Source organism: Zingiber officinale, chromosome 10A, assembly GCF_018446385.1.
Source record: "Zingiber officinale cultivar Zhangliang chromosome 10A, Zo_v1.1, whole genome shotgun sequence".
Lineage (NCBI taxonomy): Eukaryota > Viridiplantae > Streptophyta > Magnoliopsida > Zingiberales > Zingiberaceae > Zingiber > Zingiber officinale.
Genome location: NC_056004.1, coordinates 59,375,851 through 59,384,523, shown reverse-complemented (window position 1 = coordinate 59,384,523; position 8,673 = coordinate 59,375,851).

Here is an 8,673-nt window from a genome sequence, read left to right as displayed (position 1 = left end):
CTACATGGGCAATGCTACTAAGGTGGCAGCTGTTGCAGTGGGAGATGTCTACTTATCTTTTAGTAGAAATAAAAATTTGGTTTTAAGAAATTGTCTTTATGTACCCAGTTTTAGAAAGAATTTAATTTCAGATTCTAAACTGTTTTTAGATGGATATTCAGTTTCTTTCAGTAACGATGTAGTTATTAAAAGAAATAAAGTGATTATCTGTTCTGGTGCATTAGTTGGCAATTTGTATACTTTAAATCCAATTTCTTCCATAAAGCAAAACATGGAAATTTATAATTCATCTTCTAACTCAAATAAGAGAAAAGAACCTTCAGAAATGAACCAAGCATATCTTTGGCATCTAAGGCTTGGTCATATTAACTTAAGTAGGATTCAGAGGCTTATAGCCGATGGACTTTTGGGTTCATTAGAGTTGGAAAATTTTCCAACTTGTGAATCTTGCTTGGAAGGTAAAATGACCAAGAGGCCTTTTAAGGACAAGGGGTATAGAGCCAAAGAAGTGTTAGAATTGGTTCACTCTGATTTGTGTAGTCCTATGTCTGTCCAGACAAGTGGGAGATTGTTGGAGTGTATACTGAAAGCCTAAGCTTTGTAAACATTCATTATGAATAAAGAATCACATTTGGTCTAATTATCTACATTTGTTTGTAGTTGTTCATTTAATTTATATTGTAGATAACATAGTATGTGGTGTCACATACAGAAGATGATGTTATCAGTACCTTATAAATTATAAACAGTAGCTCACGACCAGAATGGAAAGGAACAAACCATTAGAAGGTCGTAGTGTAATTAGGTATTAGTTTATCTTGACTATATAATTACACTAGTACACTCAGAGTGTATTGAGTAGGACCATTTGAGGTCGTTTCTTTTATACTGACTTTATAAAGGAACAAAGACCTCGGTTATTATGGAAGTGTGTGCTCTTAATCCTAATATAATAACAAGCACATATATTTGATATTTATTTCTTTAATTTATCAATGGGTGAGATTTAGTTCGATGAATCAATAAGCCCGATAAATTGGGAAATGATATCACTTATAGTGTGTGTTGTTGATTATAGAAGGAAACTGTGTCCTAGAGATACTAGGTTGATAATGTCCCCAAGAGGAGCTCATAAGGATTGTCATGTTAAACCCTGCAGGTGGACTTAGTCCGACATGACGATAAGGTTGAGTGGTACTATTCTTGGACTTAGACATTAATTAAATGAGTTGTCAGTAACTCACTTAATTAGTGGACATTCGATATCTTAAACACAGGGAGACTAACACACTCATAATAAGAAGGAGCCCAAAAATGTAATTTGGGATTGGTGCGGTAGTTCAATGATAGTTCTCTAGTGGAATGAATTATCATTGATAAAATTAAGTTGTGTGTTCGGGGTGAACACGGGATGCTTAATTTTATCGGGAGACCAAAACCAATTCCTCCTCTCGGTCCCTATCGTAGCCTCTTATTTATAGAGTTCTATACCTACCTATACCCACCTTCTATACCCACCCAATGGGGGCCGGCCAAGCTAGCTTGGGAACAAGCTAGGGCCGGCCTAGGTATAAAATTGGGTGGCCGGCCCTAGCTTGAACACAAGCTAGTAGGGCCGGCCAAATAAAATTAAAAAGAAATTTAATTTTAATTTTTATTATTATGTGGAAGATATATTTTAAAGAGAATTAAAATTAAAATATCTCTCTTGTAAAAGATCTACAAAAGATTAAAGAAAGAGATTAGATCTCTTTCCTTATTTGTAGATTGGAGAGATGTTTTATTTTTTCTTTAAAAATTATTCACATGTTGATAAAATTAAAATTATAGAAATTTCCTTTTATCAACCATGAAGAGATTTTAAAGAGAAATTTTATTTTTTAAAATTTCCGGAAACAAATTAGGAAGTTTTAATTGTTGATTAAAACTTGTCCTATTTTGTTTTCCAATGATGTGGCCGGCCATCTCAAGTTAATTGGGAAATTTTGTTTTATTTTTCTCAATTAATTCATGTCAAGGAAAATTAAGAAAATTTTATTGTAATTAAATTTCCTAATTTGCCTAGGCCAAGGAATATAAAAGAAGGGGTGAGGGTGCCTTCAAGAGATATAACATCTATTATTCCTCTCCCTCTTTTGTTCCTTGGTGTGGCCGGCCATCCTCTCCCTCTCTTCCTCTTGTGGTGGCCGAACCTCTCTCCCTTCCTTGGAGCTCTTGTGGTGGCCGGATACTACTTGGAGAAGAAGAAGAAGAAGGAGAGAAAGCTAGTATCTCTTGGAGCTTGGTTAGTATTTTGGTTTTTCTCCTTGGTGAAGCTTTTCTTTTGTGGCCGAACCTTGCTTGGAGGAGAAGAAGGTGGTTGGTGGTTTCTCATCTCGGTTGATCATTGCCCACACAACGTCCGAGGTTAGAAGAGGAATACGGTAGAAGATCAAGAGGTTTTTCTACAAGGTATAACTAGTAATTTCTATTTCCGCATCATGCTAGTTATTTATGGAAATAATACCAAATACAAGAGGCTTACGTTCTAGAATTTCGAATATATTTTTTCGAAGTTGTGTTCTTTTGTTTTTTTCTTTTCCTTGTGATTTGATTGTTCTCTTTGGTTAACCTAAAGTTATTTTAGGAAATTAAATATTAGCTTTCTATTAAAGGTTTTGTCTAGTCGGTGGTGGTTGCTCCCATATCCAAGAAGGTCATGTGCCTCGCCACGTCAGTACTGGGAACCTTTTATGGAAATTAATATTTAATGGAATTAATAACTTAAGGAGACTTGGGTCGAACGTGTTAAGTTCCGCAGGAGATCCATGTCAAAACCTAAAAGAACAAATAGATTAAGTTTTGGATCAAACGTGTTAAGTTCCGCAGGCGATCCAAAATTTAATTTAAAAGAACACATGGTAGCTAGGAAAAGGTTCAGACCTTTGTACAAAATTTTTGTACAGTGGAACCTATAGGTTTTCCGAGTAGCAACCAACAAGGGAGACCCGACACTGAGCTGATGGCGCTTCTCTGATCTTTGGGATCTGGACCACCCCCTTCATCATCTCAGTAGCTCTAGTTATGACTCATTTCTGTAGCTACACTACCTGTAAAATACTTTGGATCTATTTCAGACTTGCATTGATTATGTTCTATCTTGATAGCCTAGGAATTTTGAATTTCAGAAATATTTTCAAAGATGATTGTTTTTAACTCATAGGTTCAAACATGTGTCAGTTTTTAAAACCTTCCTATTTTTAGATTTTTAAACTTTTAGCCTTAGACTAGTTTTGAATCCTTAGAAAGCTTGTACCCATAGGACTAGTTTTGAGCATCTCACCAAAACCCTAGGCTTACCTTGCTTGTGTTTGCCAAACAATAGAAAGGGGTGAGATGCATAGGCCACTTTCCTAAGACTTAAGATGCTTATTTCAGTGCATCGACATAAGTCTGGGCGTTAAAAACAAAATATATAATCAAGTTAAGATTGACCTTAACTTGACTAACCAAGTGAAAGCTGCTATCTTTTGATAAGTCAGTCAGTAACTAACTGGTTAGACATTTGATTTGATGTCAGGTCCAGGGGGAGGAATCAATTAAAATTTTTCGGTTTTTCAAAATATTTTTTTTTAAAATATATATATATATATATATATTTCTTAAACCTATTTTTGAAAACTAAGTTATTGAATTTCAAAATTAGACGTAGTTTTGAAAATTGAATTTAAAAATCTAGTTCTGAGAATTTGACTTTACTTAATTCTACTTAATTCTACAAAAATTAATTTTTGTAAACTAAACGTAAGTTTATAAACTAAGTTTTTTTAAAAAATTTTTTAATTAGACTTCAATCAATCTTGAAACAGATTTTAAAACTTAGCTTTGAAATCTTGCTTATGTTTGAAAAGAGTTGAAACCTGTTTTAAAATTTTTTTTTTTAAATTTAGAACTTATTTAGAAGCTATACTTGAAAAATTAGCTATTTTTCACAAAACTTAGCCTTTAAACCTAAATTTTTTATATACACCTATTTTTTAAAACTAGTCTTTTATGTTCTTAAGTCTTGAAAGTTGAATCCTTTACCAACTCACTTTTAGAAAATCAAATTTTACCTAGTTTTGAAAAATAGATCTTTTAAACTTGTCTCAAAACTTAGCTCTTTTACAAAAGATAAATTACTAACTTTTAACTCCCCCAGATTAACTTGACATGACACCTTACTTTGTCTGAAGTCTGTATTTTTTAATTACCTTAAACATGCTTATTTTTGATGAATGCCAAAGGGGGAGGGTTAGGTGGGTTAAGTTAGCCAAACCAATTGAAAATACAAACTAACTTAAAAAACCTCCACATAATGATGTTATCTGTTTTTTTCTTGCAAATGTCTTCACTAACTTAACCAGGTTGTCATTCCATCAAAAAGGGGGAGATTGTTGGTGCGGTTAGCACTAACGATTTAACCCAGGTTTTGATGAATGACAAATAGGTTAAGTTAGGTTTATTGTTGATCTAACACTCTGATCGAGTGTGCAGGATAAGTCCAGACAGGTCGACGGGCTGACCGGATGTCTGGCACAAAGCCCAGCTAGGTCGACGGGCTGACCAGATAGCTGGCACGAAGTCCAAGCGGGTCGACGGGCTGACCGGACGCTTGGCAAGAAGTCCAGCTAGGTCAACGGGCTGACCGGATAGCTGGCGAGAAGTCCAGACGGGTCAAAGGGCTGACCGGACGTCTGACAGGTAAGTAAGGTAAGTCACTAGAGGGGAGTGACTGAGAGGACACGTTCCCAGGAAGGGAATATTAGGCGTCGATCCGGCTTAGATCCATTTCGGATATCTAAGTTGAGATCGTGACTAGATTCCGGTCTCGGAAAGACGGAATCTAAGTCATACTTTTTCTGTTAATTCATTGTGCTAACAATCTGTGTTGCAGGGTATATTTTGCCTCGGACTAACCTTGTTTTGCAGGAGAAGGAATCTCTGGAAAAAGGTGGTCCGGGCGCCCGGAGGAAACTTTTATCCTCTGCGTCGCCTCACCACGTGGAGCATCCTGACTGGACTTGCCACATCGCACCAGGGCGCCCGGAAGGGATCCAGGCGCCCGGAGCAACATATAAAAGAAGCCCGAGGGGTGGAGCCTCAATATCATCTCAGAATTCCTAGATTGCTTTGCTGCTCTGTGCTCCAGCGACGCTAACAAAGCTCCGACAACGCGCCCTTGCTCTTTAAGCTTTCTTTTCTGTCGGTATAGCTTTGTGTTTTGCTTCATTAGCATTTCTTGCACTTTTTTTTGTAATCACATTCGAATTACTAGTGATTGCCCAACGAAAGTGGTCAAGGACCACGGGCCTTCGAGTAGGAGTCGTCACAGGCTCCGAACGAAGTAAAATCAATTGTGTTCATTTACTTTTCCGCTGCGTACTTTTACACTCGAGTTTTTGAATCGATATTCACCCCCCCCCTCTATCGAAAGATCACGGTCCTACACGGGGCATAGACGAGCTAGTCTATTGAATTTCTTCACGGCTTCCTCAACTGATAGGTTGCCCTGATGAAACTCAATGAACTCGTCATAGTGACGGTTTGTAACCCGCATGTGAAAGAACTCCTCGAAGAATTCTTTCTCGAAGTTAGCCCATGTCATCTGGTTCACTGGGCGCTTCGCTCTAATTCTCTCCCACCACATACGTGCATCTCCATTCATGCAGAAGGAGGCGCACTTCACCTTTTCATGCTCTGGCCAGTCCAGAAGCTCCATCGTACTCTCTAGTGTTTTGAACCAGACTTGAGCATCCCGTGGTTCACTGGTGCCTGAGAAGTTCTCGGGCTTGACTCTCTGCCACTGGATCAGATAGGCTTCTCTCTTTGCCTCTGCTGCTGGGGATGCTGGTGCTGTAGGCTGGACTGGTGGAACCTCTATAACTACTGGGGTTGCTATGTTTAGTTCCGGGGTGACAGTGGGAGTATTCTGTTGATTAGCCTTTAAGGTGGCTATCTCCTGTTGCTGTTCTGCTAGCTGCTTCTGTAACTGATCCACTACTGCTGTAAGGTCTAGGGGAGGCACTGAACTGCCTGCCTCATGCTGGGGCTCAGTAGCTGGTGCCCTTCTGGCTGGGCGTCCTCGTGCCATTTCTAAAGGAACAAAGGACATACATAACTAAAGCATCATGTGTATATAACTACTATCACTATCATGTTAGTTACTATCACAACTAAGCATACTTTAGTTTTCTACAAATATGAAAGCAATAGACATAGCAAAGTGAGAGGTATTCTTACTTGGAAGCTGCAGGTTCAATGCTGATGTGTGTGTAGGAAGTATGGAACTTTCTGCTCTGATACCACTCTGTAACGACCCGCCTTCTACTGGCTAGGCTGTAAGGCCAGACCGTCACAATATGCTGTGCTAGCTATTTTTAAGGTGCGGAAAAGCTGAACTAATTTAAAATTTTTGCTGAACTAATGAATATGCTTCTGTTAATCGCTATAGTATCTGAACTTAATGTTTAAACTACCCCTTGAATTGCTGTGGCTATGCTAGGAGGGGTGTTCTAGGTTTTTTTTGCTATTATCCGTGCTGAACTAAGGTGTTTTCAACTAGTACTAGGCCTCTGATCGATCCACGGATCGATCCAGCGTGCTACTGTGCACGGGGATTAATTTGAATCGATCGGCTGATCGATCCAGGTTGGGCAATCGATCCAGTGATCGATTCCGAACCCTACTGTATACAGGAACTAGCGTCTGGATCGATCGGCTGATCGATCCAGTATGTCCAATAGATCTAGTGATCGATTCAACGACGCGTTGTACGCGAGTTCAGCTCGGATCGATCGGCTGATCGATCCACAAATCTTTTGTTCACGACAGAATGTGTCTGGATCGATCGGCTGATCGATCCAGAAGCTTACTGTTCGTAGAACCAGGCTCCCCAATCGATCTGCTAATCGATTGAGGGCCCCAATCGATCTGCTGATCGATTGAGGACCCCAATCGATCCACTGATCGATTGGGGTTTCTGATTACGCAGCAAGGCTCTGATTTCAGCACTGTTTCATGCCCAAATCACATGTACAACCTCTAAACTAACTGAAATGCATTCTAACATCAATTACCTAGCATTCTAAACATGGCATGGTGCATATTTCACTAGTTCATGACTTTTAAGCAAACTGAAATGCAAAAACTAAAAATAACAAGGTTCTAATAGTTAGACTTGCTAAATCCCTGGATCTTTATTCCAAACTCCTTCTTCACACACATATCTTCATCGAATTGTCCTTCAGCCTCCGCTAGTCCATCTTTCCTTTACCTTTATCTGCAGTATAAGGAAGAGAAGTATCTGTAAGCTTTCGCTTAGTAAGAAATCATCTATCTCACAAAAACATGCATACGATGCAATTTATGCTTTTAAAACATGCTATTTGAAATATGTGTTGAACATACTAAAACATGGCATACTATCATACAAAACATAGAAACCAAAAGCTAATCTTGGCTATAACTGAAATGTCAATAACAAAGGACTAAACTGAAACATGCAGAGCTAAACTAAAGCTGAACTAGAACTGATTTTAAAAATATAATCACCTTACTGATTTGTGAGTTTGAAAGCTATTATCATACTAGATAAAAATAATAATCATGCTACTGTTTGGGCCCAGCAACTGTACTTGCTATGCGCGCATCCCTAACTAGACCCGAGTTTGCAAGTCCCGAATTTAGTAGGGTTTACTAGGTTATCTAAACCTAGGGACGACTGTGGGAGCCCAACCCAATGGACATCTAGTCCAGTACAGTGTCACTGCTGAAAATAAAATACTAGATCATAAGCTAATTAGTTTATCTTGCTGATTCTAGGTTATCTGAACCTAGAGCTAGGTTATCTGAACCTAGAGGCGACTGTGGGAGCCCACCCATTAGACCGTAGTCCCATAAAAGCTATAATAAAACTGAACATATACTAACTAAATGCTTCTATTGCATTCAGCTAGGCTATTAAAATTCCTAGGTTGCATTTTACCTGTGCTGAACATATTATCGAACACTTGGTGTGCGCTATTGCATAGCCTAAGTGTCAAAATTCATATGCTACTAAACTAAAGAAGGAAATCACACGAGAACTACTTATAATACAGGTGAGGGGTTTGTTACCTCCTGCGCTAGTTTTTCTTACAATCCAATAGCTAGGTTTTCCGGAGAAGGGATCTCTTCGACGATCTTCTCGCGTCTATTCGTTCTTCTCGCGGAGAGGAGCATCCTCGTATCTTTGATGTTGCTGGAAGATACTACTATGACCCTAGGGATGGAACCCTAGGTTCTTCCTTGGGCTTGGGCGCCGAGAGGTGAGGAAGGGAGAGGGGTCGGCGGGTGAGGGTTTGAGGAAAAGAGTTTAACGACTAAAATTAATCAACCCCCACTTAAGTCTCCTATTTATATTAAGTGCTTAATTCGTCCAACTTAAATATAAATATAATTGGTCCCCTCTTCTTTCAGCACGGCCCTGCTGGGTTCACTTGGTTACTAGAGTTCACCATAAGGCGTAGGACCCAATAGGTCTCGGGTTCAATTCCCGCGTAGGTTATTTTACGACTCTATTTATTTTTGCTACTTCTGCTTCTCTAAAAATTCTATAAAAATATCCTAAAATTCCAGAAAAATACTAGGATATATATAAAAGTATTTTGAGAA